Genomic DNA, 14,644 nt, shown 5'->3' on the forward strand with positions numbered 1-14,644 from the left:
GAGTTTTGCTTCACTCTTGACATCTCTTTCTCTTACACCCACACCCAACATCTCACTACATCTTATGGGCTTTACCTTCAGAATACAGCTAGAATCTGGTTACTTCTCCCCAGCACCACTGCCACCACTCTGGTCCTGGAATTCAGCAGTAACCTCCTGTCTCCAGGCTCAGCCCTGACCCCTCAGGCTTATCCCCAACACAGCAGCCAAAGGGATCCTTTAAAAATACAAGTGAACTTGACTGAGCCTGGGTGGCCCAGTCCAAGGAGCATCTGACTCTTGGTTTCAGCTCAGGTCATGGTCTCACAGCTTGTGGGATTGAGCCCTGCACTGACAGTACAGAGCCTGCTTGGGATTCTCTTTCTTCCTCTCTCTGCCCCTTTCCTGCTGGTGTGCACTCTCTCTCAAAATAAAAATAAATAAAAAATAAAAATTAAGTAAAAAGAAAACCAAGTCAAATCAGATCAGTTCTTTGCCCCAGAGTTTGGATGGGGCCTCCTGCCTCTAAGGGTCAAAGCGATAGCTCTTACGTAGCCTACAAGGCTCTGTATCATTGGGCCCTCACCTCATTCCCTACCCTCTCTTCTTGCTTCCTTTGCTCCTTTGCTCCTTTTTGTTCGAGAATATGCCAGGCACACTCCCAGCTCAGTCTTTGTGCTGACTGTTCCTGGTCTTTGGAACTCCCTCTGCCTACGTATTTACATGACAAATTCTTTTCATTTTTGTTCGAATTCACTTTCTCGAAGTCTTCCAGTAGCATTCTATTTAGAGTTGCAATACCTCTCCCCCGTCCACCCTCTTTATCCCCTTTATGTTTCCCTATTTCCCCTTGGAGTACTTGTCACTATTATACATTTTTCTTATTTATTGTGTTTATTCTTTTTTCCTCTCACCCCCACTAGAAATGATTCAGAAGGTCATGGATTTTCCTCTTTGTAATGCACTGATATCGTTCACCTAGAATAGTGCTTGGTGCATGTAGGGCCTCAATAAAAATTTGTTGAAAGACTGAAGAACGAAAGTGTGATAATTTGAGAAGAGGTCTAGAATCTAAAAATGGGTTGGAACCTAGAAAAGATGGGCTTCTGGCAGGGCCGGGTGTCGTGGACATTAGTGTTGTGTGCTGTGCAGCAGCTAGCCTCTTGCTCCCGGTAACTCTCCTCTAGTTTGCCTTTGGGCATATCTGCTCCCCCCACCAGTCCATACGGATTGCCTGGGCTGACTCCACCCCTCCCTCCCGGGGCGGGGCAGTGACTCTGCAGGCCACAGTGATTGGTCCAGAGCTGGGCATAATTCACTGGCTGGGCCAACGAGATTGAACATTGAGATTTTTGCTTATATTCTTGGGATAGGGAAGGCGTCTTCACTCAAGGCTAGACAAGCTCAGAGCTGCCTTACCAATTTTGTTACGTTGTTGAAAAAGCCTGCCCGGAGATGAGGCCAACACACCGGGAGGGATACTGGGCTACAGGTGTGGAGAAGGTATCTGGAAGCCTCGATGCAGTACTGCGTGCAGCTGGCTCTATTCCTGTACTTGTCATTTAAACGAGCCTCTTTTCACTGAAGCCAGCTTCTGTCCTTTGCAACCACTTACACCGGACCTGCCCGAGCTTGTGAATTGGGAAGTGAGGAAGATCTGCAGCACCTGTGGTGGCCCCGGTGCCAGTCCCAAGTGAGAGGGGCTGTGCATACACAGGGCATTCAGTTACTGGTGCAGAATGGAGGGAGCTAGGGAAGAGATTTGCCTCAGCCCTGCCCTAGAAGAGCTCTCAGTCTGTCAGGGGAGAAGGGCATGGACCCAAGACAGACGGAGGGATCCCGCTATACCAGCTGCAACTAGGCTGACATGGATTGTGCCCAAGGTTGGGTGGGAAGTAGGAAGGGGAAGATCTTCCCTACAGAGCTGATTCCTGACCTGCCACTCCCCCTGAGCCCCCAGTACATGTGCAAGAGCCTGGTTAAAATACTCACGAGGACTTTGCCACTTATTAGAAGTGGTAATTAGCCCCGATAGAGGGCTTAACTTTCCTAGCTTCAGTGTTCTCATAGGTAAAATGGAACGAATGCTGTCCACCTCACAGGGTTTCTGTGTGGATGAAATGAGATAGTGTGTGAAATGAGATAATGCCAAGAACTTAGGATGAACCTGGCTCACAGAACACTCTTAATAAAAATCAGCTGTTATGATTATTATCCTGGCTAGTGATTGTGGCTGGAGGTGCAGGTTCAGTTCTTGTACACACCAGCAGGTGACGCCCTAACCCCAAAAGAGCCCATTCTTCGACAGACTACTTTAAGAAGGGCTCCGGAAGGGGTTGGGCAGGGCGGCCTCTCGGCTCTCCGCCAGTTAGACTCCTGCCTTCCCGGCTGTGGTGGGGAGAGGTAGCTGCATTCCCCTCAGTTCCAAGAAGAGCGGGCCTGGGTCACCATGGGCTAGTCAGTGGAGCCTCAGTGTTGCATCCATATTTTGGAAGAGCATGGGCTTCGGAGACTGCCTGGGTCAAGTTGAGGAAATAGGTTGGATCAGGTAAAGGACTGCCAGAAGGAGCGAGCATCCCAGCACGGAGGCTGGTTAGAGAGGGCCTGCGGTTGGCCCTCGGGGCACGGCTGGTATTGAGGCAAGGGGATGACCCATATGACCTTTATTTTCTTCCTTTCTGGGTGAGAGATGGAGAGCGGGGCTGCCCGCCACGGCTGACCCAGGACCGTGCCTGACCTGGTGACGCGGGACCCTCTGGGTAATTCTAGGTCTGGCCAGCAGAGGGAAGCAGAGAGCCTTCCCCTCCCAGTCCGAGCTCGCCCTCTCGGGAACATGCCTCCCGAGACCCCTCCCCAAGGCAGGAGTCCGCGTATTCCGAGTCTCTTAGCTTGCCCTCCTCTCTTCCGCTGGGCTTCTGAAGGTGGGGAGTGGGAGTGGGGAGAGGAACGCGTGGGATGAGGGGAGGGTCAGGTTCAACACGAATTTAGTGCATCCTCTAGCAAAGCCGCATCTTTCCTGGGCCTCAGTAACCGGGATGGGATCTGACGGCAACTCTAATCCTAGGTGCTCCAACTTCCTGGTGTTATCTTATCTCTCCAAGGATAAGGATTTGGGGGCCAGAAGGGGATCCTCTAACTCTCATAACCCAGGCCTGGAGGGTCACCTGGGCCTCCGGAAGCAGGGGAATGCTCACCCCATAGCAATCTGGCCAGTTCCCGGCATCCTCCTGGACGGGCTCCCAGAGGCCCACAAAGGCCTTCAGACAAAGTTCTGGGCCAGGCTTTGCCTGTTCCCTGGGCCCGGGCCGGCTGGCTCCGGGCACTGCAAGTCCCTGGCACTTCTTATGGGGTTTTGTCCACTAGCCCTGGACCAGTGCTGGCAGAGCCATTTGCTGGGGGGTGGGGGTACGACAGGCAACTCTCAGAGCTAAGCAGTCCCCCTTCTCTTTTCCCTCCTGCCCATGACCTTGGTCTCCTCCAGGACACCTCCCCCCACCTCTCGCCTGCTCAGGCTGTGTCCTTTCCCTACTTTGCCTTCTCTTGGCTGCAAATCCAAATCTTTGCCATCCTCAGGTCCTGCTTATATCCTACCGCTCATTTCTTCATCCCTCCTTTATTCAACAAGTATTTATCAAGCTCTGACAATGCTCCAGGCCCTTGCTAAATGCTGGGATCTGGCCATAACAAGACACAGTTCCTGTCCTTTTTGGAGTTTACAGTCCAGGGAGATAGTAAGTAGGAGACTAGTAAAACTCATACCTAAATCTTGATTCCATTGTGTGATAATTGGAGTGAAGCTGATTGGAGTGAAGCTGGCTCCAGGAAGCTCTACTTACAGGGGTGTTTCCCCTGGGTAGTCATCTGATAGGTTGTGAGGTGTGGAGGGCGGGACTTCATCTTGGGCCTGCTCCTCCTCCTGCCAGGGCCTGGCTCACAGGCACGCAGTAGGTGCTCAGTAAACGTTGGTTGAACACATGGATGAATCATCAGTTTCATGGGCAGGGGTGGTCCAGTGAGAATGGCATTTCCTCCCCACAGCCCTTCTCAGCTAACCTAGGAGTCCTAGGTAATGCTGGGGTTTATACAGGTAAGACCCTGAGGTTCCGAGGATTCCATCCTATGCTTCTGTGGCTTCCTGCTGAGCTCCTCACCACACAGCTTCCCTACCTTGGGCTCTGTCAGGGTCACATGGCCCATGCTTGGGTTTGCCCGTGACCTCTCATTCATCCATTCTTTGGCTCTGTCACCTTTTGGTTGCCCACGGGACACTGGCCCTGGGCTCTGGAGGAAGTGGGGACCCAGAAAAGAGAGAGTTTTGCTCTCATCGACCATCCAGTCCAGACAGTAATGGCGCAGCACAATGCATGCTGTGATGAGGGAAGATGACGGTGCTGTGAGACCAGAGGGGTGTTTCCTCAGTCTGGGGCACCTCCTCAAAGAGGCCTCCTCTGGCCATCTGGCTGAAGGAGCTCCCACTTTTCTAGCGAGGTGCTTTCACACCCCCATTTTTCTCCTTGGAGTCCTTTTTAGTATCTGCAGTTACCTTCCTTATCTGTTGGTGTGTTCATTCAGTGCTTTACTGAGTGCCTGCTATGTGCCAGGCAATGTTCTAGACATATAGAAGTGAAAGAACAAATTTTCTGCCCTCCTGGAGCTTGTGGTCTAGTGATGATAGTGGTGGTGGGAAGGAAAACAATAAGCAGAATAGGCAGGTGGGCGTGTACTATGTAAATATGTGTTATGGGGGAAACACAGGCAGGCAAAGGGGAGACTGGTTGTGTTTTAGGCAGACAGCTAAAGGGGGTGAGGGGTGTTTGAAGCAGAGGGAATAGCAAGTGCAAAGGCCCTGAGGTAGGAATGTGCCTGGTGTGTTAGAGGATCAACGAGGAGGCCACTGTGGCTGGAGAGGAGTGAGGTCTGAGAGGTGGGAGGGCCCAGATCATGTAGGCACTTGTAGCCATTGTATAGCTTTGCTTTAACTCTTATAGACATGAGAGCCATTTGAAGATTTTGAGCAGAAGAGTCACATGACCTGGCTTACATGTAACAGGATCTCTTTGGCTGCTGTGTTGGGAATGTCAGTAGTGGGGTTGGGGACAAGCAGGGCGTTCAGTTGGGAGGCTGCAGTTGGGTTTGGGACTGAGCTGATGGAAGGAAGGTGGCGTGATCTACAGAGGTTAGGACAGGTCAGTTTCAGTTGCTCTTTGCTGCTCTTTGCGCCTTGCAGGGGAGCCTTCAGTTCCGCTGTTGGGGATGAGGGCCTGACCTAAGCCAAAGGGGTTTGGGCTGCAGAATCACACAGGCTCATTCTCGGGGTTCAGATGTACTTTGAAGCCAGGTGGGTTCACCACGGAGGAGGGAGGGGGAAAAGAAGACAGATGACTGAGGTATTTGGGAGTCAGGGAGTGGAGGAGGAACATAGAAGGGTGAGAAGGTACAGCCAGGGATATGGGTATGAGTCCTGGAAGTCAGTAGGAGGAAGCATTTCAAGGAGGAGAGGTGATCACGGGCGTCAAATCTGCCAATAAGTTAAGATGAGGTGTGAGAATTGACTTTTGGATTTGAGATCATAGTAGTCACTAGGGATCAGGCCCCAGTCAGTGTATCTAGACCCTTTGTACAAATATGAGAAAGAAGCCCCTCTAGGGGGGATGTGATGTGCAGGCCTGCAGAAGGGAGACCCCTGAGTATAAAGGAAAAGGAGTCCTTCCCCAGCCTGAGATAGTCTTGTACCAGGCACAGCATGGTGAGAGGACAGCAAGCTGGATTTCAGCTCTGTGTCCACTCCTTGTGCCTTTGTGCAGTGCCCATCCTGTACATCTGTACTCAGCAGCTCTGTTGGTGACCTTGATGAGCAGTGTCAGTGGCATGAGTGTGGGTGAGGAGATGAGAGTCAGATTGGAGTGAGTTCAAGAGAGAAGGGGAGAGGAATTGGAGAGCATGGACAACTTCTTCAAGGAACTTTGCTGTAATGGGGAAAAAGAAATGGCATAGTAGCTGGAGGGGCTGGAGGGTTGGGAGGAATTAGCCAAGAGAGAGTGAGTGAAGAGAAGGCATCCTAGGTCCGGGACCAGCAAAAGCAAGTGAGGCAGTTAGAAACGGTTGGGTGTGTAAGGGTGGGTGGGTCCTGGAACACTAAAGAGGTGGGAGGTGTCCGGGGAGGACCCTGGACAGGTGGGCTGGGGCCTTTGTCTTGGAGGCACAGGGGCAAGGACGGGGTTGGCTGGGTGCACAGTAGGCACTCATTGAGTACTCCAGGGTTGGCCTGGGGAATCCCTACCCAGCCTCTCCCCCCGCCCTCCCCTCCACGGCCTCAGTCCACCAGCTGGAAGATGGGTGTTTTTTCTAGGCCAAGCCTCCTCTGGTCCATATCTCTTCCTCCAGGTACTGGGTCTCAGGTTCTGGCCTCTTCTCCTCCTTGGATGCCCCACTCTGCTCAGACTGAGGAAGAGGAGGCCCTGCCTGGGTCTAGGGAGGCAGGAGGTGAGGTAGAGGCCTCACTGTAGCAGAGGCTGTGGGGGGCTAAGTGGATTGGGAAGTGGGCCCTTTCTTCCTGTGCAGCCTCCAGCACTTTGCTTCCTGAGACTCATCTTCAGGGGGGTGGAGGGAGGTGAGGAGGAATAAGGAGAAGTCACTTGGAGGAAGGGGGAGAAGCTGCTGATTTCTTCTTTCCCTAGAGGGATGCTGAGGACTATATTGCAGTTTGGTGGATGGGGAGACGCTGACCCTGTTCTTTTTTTTTTTTATGTTTTTATTTATTTTTGAGAAACAGAGCATGAGGAGGGGAGGGTTAGAGGGAGAGGGAGACACAGAATCAGAAGCAGGCTCCAGGCTCTGAGCTGTCAGCAAAGAGCCCAGTGCGGGCTCAAACCCACAAACTGTGAAATCATGACCTGAGCCGAAGTCGGCTGCTTAATGACTGAGCCACCCAGGCGCCCCGACCCTGTTCTCTTTTAAGAGGCCAAAGCAGCTACATAAAATAATAACAATAAGCCCCTCTCCTGTGCCCAGCGCACCCAAAGCACTCTCTCACACACAAGGCCGTCTGTGGCCTCGTGACAGCCCTTCCAGCTTGTTCCACTTTTCACGGGCAAGTGAGACTCAGGGAGGGGATATAGCTCCCATGGTCACACAGCCAGGAGACAGCAGGAGTCAGGTTAGAACCCAGGTCTCTGGGCCTGGCCCACTCAGGCCCACTGCCACAGGGAACAGACCCAGGCCAGGGACTAGGTGTTGTGAGCCGGATGAAGTAGGGAGACAGCGGTTTCCCCCTCCCTGCCCCCTCCATCCTTACCTTCCACATATATTTATCAGGTGTGTTAGGTACTGAGCTTACATTGTGAACAAGGAAGACCTTGCCTTCAGGGGGATCACGTCCATCTAGGGGGACAGAGAGTAACTAATCCATTCCAGGGGTAAGTCACTCAGCACGGCTGGAGTAACCACAGCTGGTGGGTGCATCTGTGCACCAGGTCTTGGGTGGGTAGGTGTTGAGCATATGGGCTGTGTTTCTCCCCATCCCTGCCACCCAAGAGAGGGGCTCTTACCATCCTTATTGGGTAGTTGAGGAAGTGGACGCTTAGAAACGTTGTCCAAGTGGGGCTTGAGGTCATGGGTCCTGAACATGGGGAATATGGAAGCAAAGCCCTGTCTCCTCTCTTTCACCTCACAGCTCCTGTTGGTTGCTGCCCATCGGGGAGCAGAGGGGTGTAGATTAGAGGTCAGGACAGCAGGAAAGTTATGTTCCTCTGTGCCCTCCAAGAGGGTCCTGGGCACTTAGGGTAGAGTGGCCCTCATGTTGCTAAGCTCTGTGGGAATCTCCTAGGGTTTGATGGGCAGTAAAGGGGTGTGGCCCGAGTGCTTTCTCAGTTGCCCAGCTGTGTCCATACGTTCTGACCTCCTGGGATTTTAAGTGGCTACTGCTTTTGGGGCCTCAGTTTTCTCATCTGTAAAATGGTTAGTAGGATTGTTCTGAGGGTTAAATACTGCGCATGGAAAACATTTAATGTGGACTTTGGCACATGGTAGGTGTACAGTTCTAAGTGTCCCCGTGGTTGATGAAATCCCAGCTCCATCTGTGGCCCAGCTTGAAGACGGAGGAGACTCATCAAACTCAGCCCCTGCATCTCCGATTATGGCCACTCTGCTCCGTTAGATGCCCCTCATAGGTCATAGGTCACGTCTCTCACCCTCTGCTCCCTAAGAAGAGATCCCCTAACTGTGTGTATGTGTGTATAGGTGGAAAGAAGATCAGAGAAAGCTTCTTGGAGGAAGGGGCATTTAAGAAGGGCTTTGAGGACCGAGTAGAAGTTCATTAAACACAGCATGCTCAAGGTCTGATCAAGCAGAGGTTGGAACACCTGCAAAGGTCTGGCGATGGGGAGGAGCTGAGTGTAGTGAACAACCCCTGGGGGCTGGGGTGGAAAGAAAGTTGTGGAAAGTGGCCTTTTGTGGTAGGGCTGACTCTAACCTGATTTCTCTTTTTAGTGGGACTGGGCTTGCTCTTCCCCCTCCCTCCAGTTTCTTGTCTCTCTACATTCCTATGGGTGGGGGCCCCTTATTACCCATCTCAGAGGTGGAATCTTGCCCTGCAGAAGCCTCACTACTAGGAAGTTCTTGGTGTCTAGCCCAGGTGCATTACTGTCACCCTTCTTTAGAGCTAGGGTCCTGGGAGGAGGTCTTTAAGCTGTTGACTAGCATGGGGGGCTCGGGGTGGGGGTACTGTGGGACAGGTCCCTTGGTAGATGGTTTTCATAGCCCAGAGCATCTACATCTCTTCGCCTAAGCAGCCGCCTCCTGACCTCATGCTAGGAGTCCGAATTCTTGATTGGATCCACTTTTCCCCTCTACCTCCCTCAGGGTCTCTCCCCTTTGTCTCATCTTCTGTCCTAAGCCCCCCTACTCTCCCCATACCCCAGGTCTGTCTGTCCCTCTGTCTGTCTCAATAGGTAGGTAGGTAGGTAGGTAGGTAGGTAGGTAGGACAGGCTCAGTTTACCTGGCTCTGAGATGGTCCATCTTGTTCCCTGTCCAGGTAGGGTCTCTCTGGGCTTGTGTGGGGGGAGCAGAGGGCAAAGAGTTAGCAGAGGAACAGACCTCAGGATCAGGGCAAGAACCTGTTCCCTCCTTCACCTGGAGGAGGGCTGAGCCGAGGATCTGGGTCTGAGGCTGAGGGTCTTGGCGGGGCGGTGGTTGGGTCTGACCCGTGGTTGGAGGACAGCTGGGGCCCAGCTGGGGGGGGGGGGCGAAACCTCGCAGCGTTCCCCTCCCCCACTTTCTTAAAGGGCCGGCGCAGGGCTGAGCGGGAAGGGGCTGGCTGCACCGTCCCAGGCCCGGTCGGGCACACAGTGGGGACCTGGGAGTTGGAGGCGTGGCAGGCGGGCCAGCCAGAGTGCTGCTGTCGCCTACGGCTCCACTCCGGTTGCCCGCCCGCCTGCAGTCCCTCCGCCCTTCCCCGCCCTTCCCGCTCCTCCCTCCCTCCTTCTCTCCTTCCTTCCCTCCCTACAGCCGTCCGTCCCCCCCATCTCTGCTCAGCTTCTCCACAGCCTCGGCTCCGACACCTGAAGAGACCGAAGCGGGCACAGGGAGTCCCGACAGGCGGCTGCGGAGTGGGACGGTCAGTCTAGCGGAGGCCTCCGCATGGCCCCACCGTGAGAGACTGGACCCAGCGACTGGGACCCGGAGCAGTGAGTGGGGCCGCGGGGCCACTTGGTCCCAGGACCCTCGTTCCTGGGACCCCGCCCCTCCCAAAGTCGGGTTGGGGGCCAGAGGGGGTTGCTGGGGGGGAACGCACGCCGGGTGGCAGGCGCCGCCCTCCGCCCTCCATGCCCGCCCAGGTCTGCTAACAAAGCTACATTTTGAGATCAATTCCGTGGCGGCTGGAGCATCAGAAGGATACGGTTGTCATGGAGATGGGGCCGTGAGAGGAAAGCCCGGGGATGGCCGGGTCTGGGCCAGGGAGTGGGGGCGCCCCTCCAGAACCCCAGGCTAGCCTGCAGGGCCAGTCAGGGCCAGCCGGCCCAGTTGCCTTCTGGGCTCTGCCTCCTGATCCCCCCCTTTTGTATAATCTGAGATACACGTGTGCGTTGATGGGGTGCCAGTGGCAGCTTGGTGGCAGGGGACCCAGGCTGTTGGGTGGTTGCCGGGGCCTGCTGGCAGCTACCTTTACCACGGAGCAGCTTTGAGGATTTATTTCTGTTTCCAGTTTCCTAACTTTGACAGCCTGGCTTGGCCGCCAGGCCTTCTTAGCTCTGGACTCCGCTGCTGTAACAGGGGCTTACATGGGGGCGTGGCAGGCAGCGGGCAAGGCTGAGAAGGCACATAATGGCCGGTGGCAGCCGCAGGGAGGGAGGGGTCCTTAGAGCCTGCTGCTGGGGCTGGGGTGGGGCAGGGAATCCAGATGTGGGGACCACCCTGCCCAGCTGGCTTCCTCCTAAGAGGAGGTATTCTGACTCTTGCTGTCCCTGGGTCCCTGGAGGATCTGGGGACTCGCTGAATCAGAACTGGAGACATTGTCTCTACACAGGCTCAGGGGGCCACTGCTCCAGCCTACCCCTTTGTTTTGGGGCCATCTTGGGGGGGCCCTGGGAGAGAACTAGGGACAGAAGCACCAGCCACAATAGAACTGGGTCTGAGATTTCTGGCAGGCTCAGGATAAGGCAGGCTGAGCTTGATGGGTGGGTGAAGGGGGGCGGAGCAGGGAGATGGCTCAGGGTTTGGGCAGACCAGATGGGCAGCCTGGGTCTAGGGGGAGGCATTTGAACTTTCCTAGGCTCCCCAGCTCTTTCTTCCAGACTCTGGAAACAAGAGCTGCTTAATTGGGGGAGGGGGTTCTCAGGCAGCTTGAGGAAGAGTGGGTAAGGGGCACTGGGACTACCTCCAAGGCCAACCCTTAGCCCTGGGCAAATACAGTCATTCTTTCACCCCCTTCCCTGGGTGGTGAGGAGCCCTACCTGCCAGAGAAGGTACAAATTCTGTGACCTGGGATCTCTGAATCAGTAAAATGGGCCAGCCGCCCTCCCCTACTCACCTCGTGTCTCTGGAGGAGAGACCTGCTCACCCAAGAGCCCCCTACGGGGAAATACATTGACAGGACAGAGAGGGGGGGCTCTGAGGGGGGACGTTACCTCACCAAGCGTCTGTATATTGCGTACTACCGCTGGCTAAGTACTCTCCTACACACAACCACCTTTAGAGGGTTGTACTATTATTCCCACTTTGTGGAGGTGGATACTGAAGCTCAGGGAAAAGTTGCTTGTTCAAAGGCAGTTAGTAAGTAGCAGAATCAGGATTCGTATCTGGGCAGAACTGTCTGCTGCTTTCACCTATGTCCCCAGTCTCATTCTCTTCTTTCCTGAGATACACGTCAGGAGGGAAGTGCGACTGCATGCCTTTCCATCTGGAGCAAGGGAATGACCTTGGGGGAAACTGAGGCACTAAGCTAGGGCCTTCTAGAGAGGTGGGATCGAGGCATTCCCATTCAGGACATTTGCTTGCAGGAAAATGACACTGCCGTTCGTGACGGAAGATGTTCTAGACATCCTTTCTTTGCCAGATGGTCTTTTCCAGGAAAATCTGTTTTGAGCGGCATCTTATGTCTGGGGCTCCATATTTAGCCTGGCTCCTCACACAGGAGGATACACTCAGACTGTCGCCCTTTGAGGGGTGTGTGGGGAGGGGGAGTGGCAAGCCCAGACCAGCCCTGGCTTCTTGCCACAGCTCAGGCAGAGGTGGGGCAAGGCTGCCTTACCGGTCTCTCTGGGACCTGGCTGTTTCCTCAGAGCCCTTGTTTCTCTAAGGGGGCTTGCTTACAGGTGAGTCTTCCTTGGGGTCTGATCCCTTTTAGGTGGTGAGCCATTCCAGAGCCGCACCTGCCGGGCCCCGATGAGCTCTAGCGTCCAGCTGGTAGTCCGCCGGCGTGCTGGACGGCCTCTCTGACTCCTGCCCAGGCAGGCAGGGCTTTGACTCCCCCCTTGGGGGTGTCCCTCTTCCCTCCTTTCCTTCCCCCTTAACTTTTTGTCTTGTCACACCTGGTAGTACAATGAACACCCACCTATATACCCTTCACCCAGAGATCCAGAGACCTAGATTTGCCAGTTGGTGACATTTTACCCACATTTGTTTTCCTCTCTCTGTGAACATTTTGAAAGTAAGTTGCAGACATCTTAACACTTCACCTCTGGATGATTCAGCATGGGTTTCTTGAGACAAGGACGTTTTCTACATAATGACTATATATTGCTGTACTCAAGAAGTTTGACAACGATACAATTTAAACTAATATGAATCCATATTCAAATTTCTCCAGTTGTACCAGTAATGTCCTTTATAGCTGTTTTAAAAACAAGTTTTGATCATGGTTCACACAGATGCATTTAGTTACGTCTCCCCAGTCTCCTTTAGTCTGTAACAATTGCCCTCCCCCCTTTTATAAAGTCTTTTTTTTTTTAACATTATCCATTTTAAAGAGCCCAGGTCAGTCTTCCTGTAGAACGTCCTACATTCTGAATTTGTCTCGTGGCTTGCTCATGAATAGATTCACGTTAAACATTTTTTGGCAAGAATATCCCAGAGGTGATGTTTGCCTCCTTCTCATTGCTTTTCATCAGGAGGCAGATGTCATCAGCTTGTCCTGCAAGAGGTGGTCATCTGAGTTAGGTCACTTGGCTAAGGACTCCCTTTGTTTTACTCCGTTCCTCTCTTTTTCCACTTCCAGAAGCTTCATCCACCTGGCCATCCACACACCAGGTCAGCAAAACTGACCGCACCAGTACTTCAGACCACATACTGGAGAAGGGTGATTCAGCAGACTTGATGAGGTCTTCGAGGAACTCCCAACCTCAGGGGTGGTGTGGGGGTGAGCCACGACTGGGGCAGAAAGTTGTGTGGGGACACAAGTGGGGGAGCGGGGATGGAGGGGGGCAAGACAGGAAGAAAGGGGGTGGGGCCCGGAATGTGGGCTGATGAGCTGGCCCTTTCTCTAAGGACATTGGGAGCCACCAAAGGCTTTAGGGAGGGGAGTAATGGGGAAGATGTATGTGTTGGAAGAGGCGTCATGTGTCAGGCAGAGGGCATGCATGGCGGGAATGGAGTTGGCGGGGTGGTGGCCCTGTGGGGCCAAGGAGTGACAGGTGGAAGGTTGAGAGGATAAGGAGACATGGATCAGACTAGAGGTGGCGAGAGCGGTCTCGTGATGGCCTGGGAAGAGTGATGGAGAGGCTGTTTTGAGTATGTGAGGTCCAAGCTACTTTCTAAGTGAGAGGCACAGTGTGTGGAAAGCTCATTTTTCAGGGGTTGGTGGCCACCTGTGGCTACCCTCTCAGAAGCTCATTTTGGAATGAGGGCAGAGAGAAGGCAACTCATGACTCCCCGCAGGGAACGGGTGGTGGGCTTCCAGGCACTGGCATGGGAGGAGGTTTGAGCAGGGGCCGTTGTAAAACTGAGGATGTTCCCTCCTTTGCAGACCCCCAACTCCCTTCCCTCATTTTGCTTTTTCATACTTGCTTGGCAAAACCTCCACTCTGGTTAAATCCCAACACCCAGCACGCTCTGCATCTGCACCTGTGCAGCTGAATGGGGCTGAGAAAAACCACTACCCCAACTGGTCTCACTTTAAGTTCAAAACTTTGAACTTCAGGTGTGTCCTTAGTGCTGTCCAACAGTCCCACCACGGGTCCTGAGTCCATCCCCTCTTCCCCTACCTGCTAACTTTTTCACACTTTTACCCTCAATTCTCCCTCTCAGCTGATAATTCTGCTTCTTGCTTCCTTGAGAAAATGGAAGCAATCAAGTCTTTCTCAGACTCCTGGTGCTACAGTCACCCCTCTGCCAGCACCGACACCCACTGCTCTGTCTTCCTCCTGTCACTGGGGGTGAGGTGTTCCTGCTTTTGCTTAAGGCCACCCCTCTACCTGTGCGCTAGATCCTGTCCTCTTGGGCCTGCTTGAAGGCACTGCTCTGGCTAGTGTCCCCTCCTACATGTAAGTTCTCCTGGTACTGGATCATTCCACCAGTGGATCGTTGCTGTTGTTTCTCGAATCTTACAAGGTGGCTGTCCTGTCTTGTCCCTCCGGCCACCACTGCCTCTCTCTGCTCCCCTTCATAGCAATACTCCCCAGAAAGGCTGTCTAGACTCGTCTTCTGGTTCTTCCCACGCTCTCTAGACTCCACTCCAATTGGGCTTTCACTCCCTTCCACTAATCACTCTTCTCAAGGTCATTACTGACCTCCAAGTCGCCACACTCAGTGGCCAAATTTTAGTCCTCATCTGAAGCATGTGATGCATTCAGTGTCTCCCCCTTCTTGAAATACTCCCTTGGACTTCCAGGACTTCCATTCCCCTGTTTTCTTACCACCTTGTGCATCGATCCTAATCCGTTTCCTTCTTCCCCTGCCCACCCAGGGCTCATCCCTTGCACTGCTGGTCTTCTTCCTCTCCATTCACTCCTGTGCTGATCTTGTCCAGACCCGTGGCTGTAAATTTACCTACCTACATGCTGCCAGCTCCCACATTTACAACCCCAATTTTGGGCACCTTCATGTCTGCCAGACACTTCCAACTCAGCTTGTCCAAAGCTGACCTCCTGATCTCCCCCCTCCCCAAACCTGTTCCACCTGGTCTTCCCCATCTCAGAAATGGCAGCTCCATGCTTCCGGGTGCTCAGGGCC

General features: G+C 53.6%; 1 protein-coding gene across 4 annotated transcripts in view; it reads left to right on the plus strand.

Moving 5' to 3' along the window:
* Window positions 1-2,486: 2,486 nt before the first annotated feature.
* Window positions 2,487-14,644, plus strand: part of PSD2 (pleckstrin and Sec7 domain containing 2) — a 55,178-nt gene continuing 43,020 nt past the window's right edge. Inside the window, exons 1-3 of one of the 4 annotated variants that reach the window (XM_029942040.1) lie at window positions 2,487-2,527; window positions 9,485-9,663; window positions 12,693-12,833. The gene's annotated coding sequence lies outside the window, so the exon portion shown is untranslated. Of the gene's footprint in view, window positions 2,528-9,223; window positions 9,664-12,692; window positions 12,834-14,644 lie in introns of those variants that run through there. The other 3 variants (XM_029942043.1, XM_029942042.1, XM_029942041.1) reach the window with 3 other exon arrangements.

Source organism: Suricata suricatta, chromosome 6 (genome assembly GCF_006229205.1).
Source record: "Suricata suricatta isolate VVHF042 chromosome 6, meerkat_22Aug2017_6uvM2_HiC, whole genome shotgun sequence".
NCBI classification, from domain to species: domain Eukaryota; kingdom Metazoa; phylum Chordata; class Mammalia; order Carnivora; family Herpestidae; genus Suricata; species Suricata suricatta.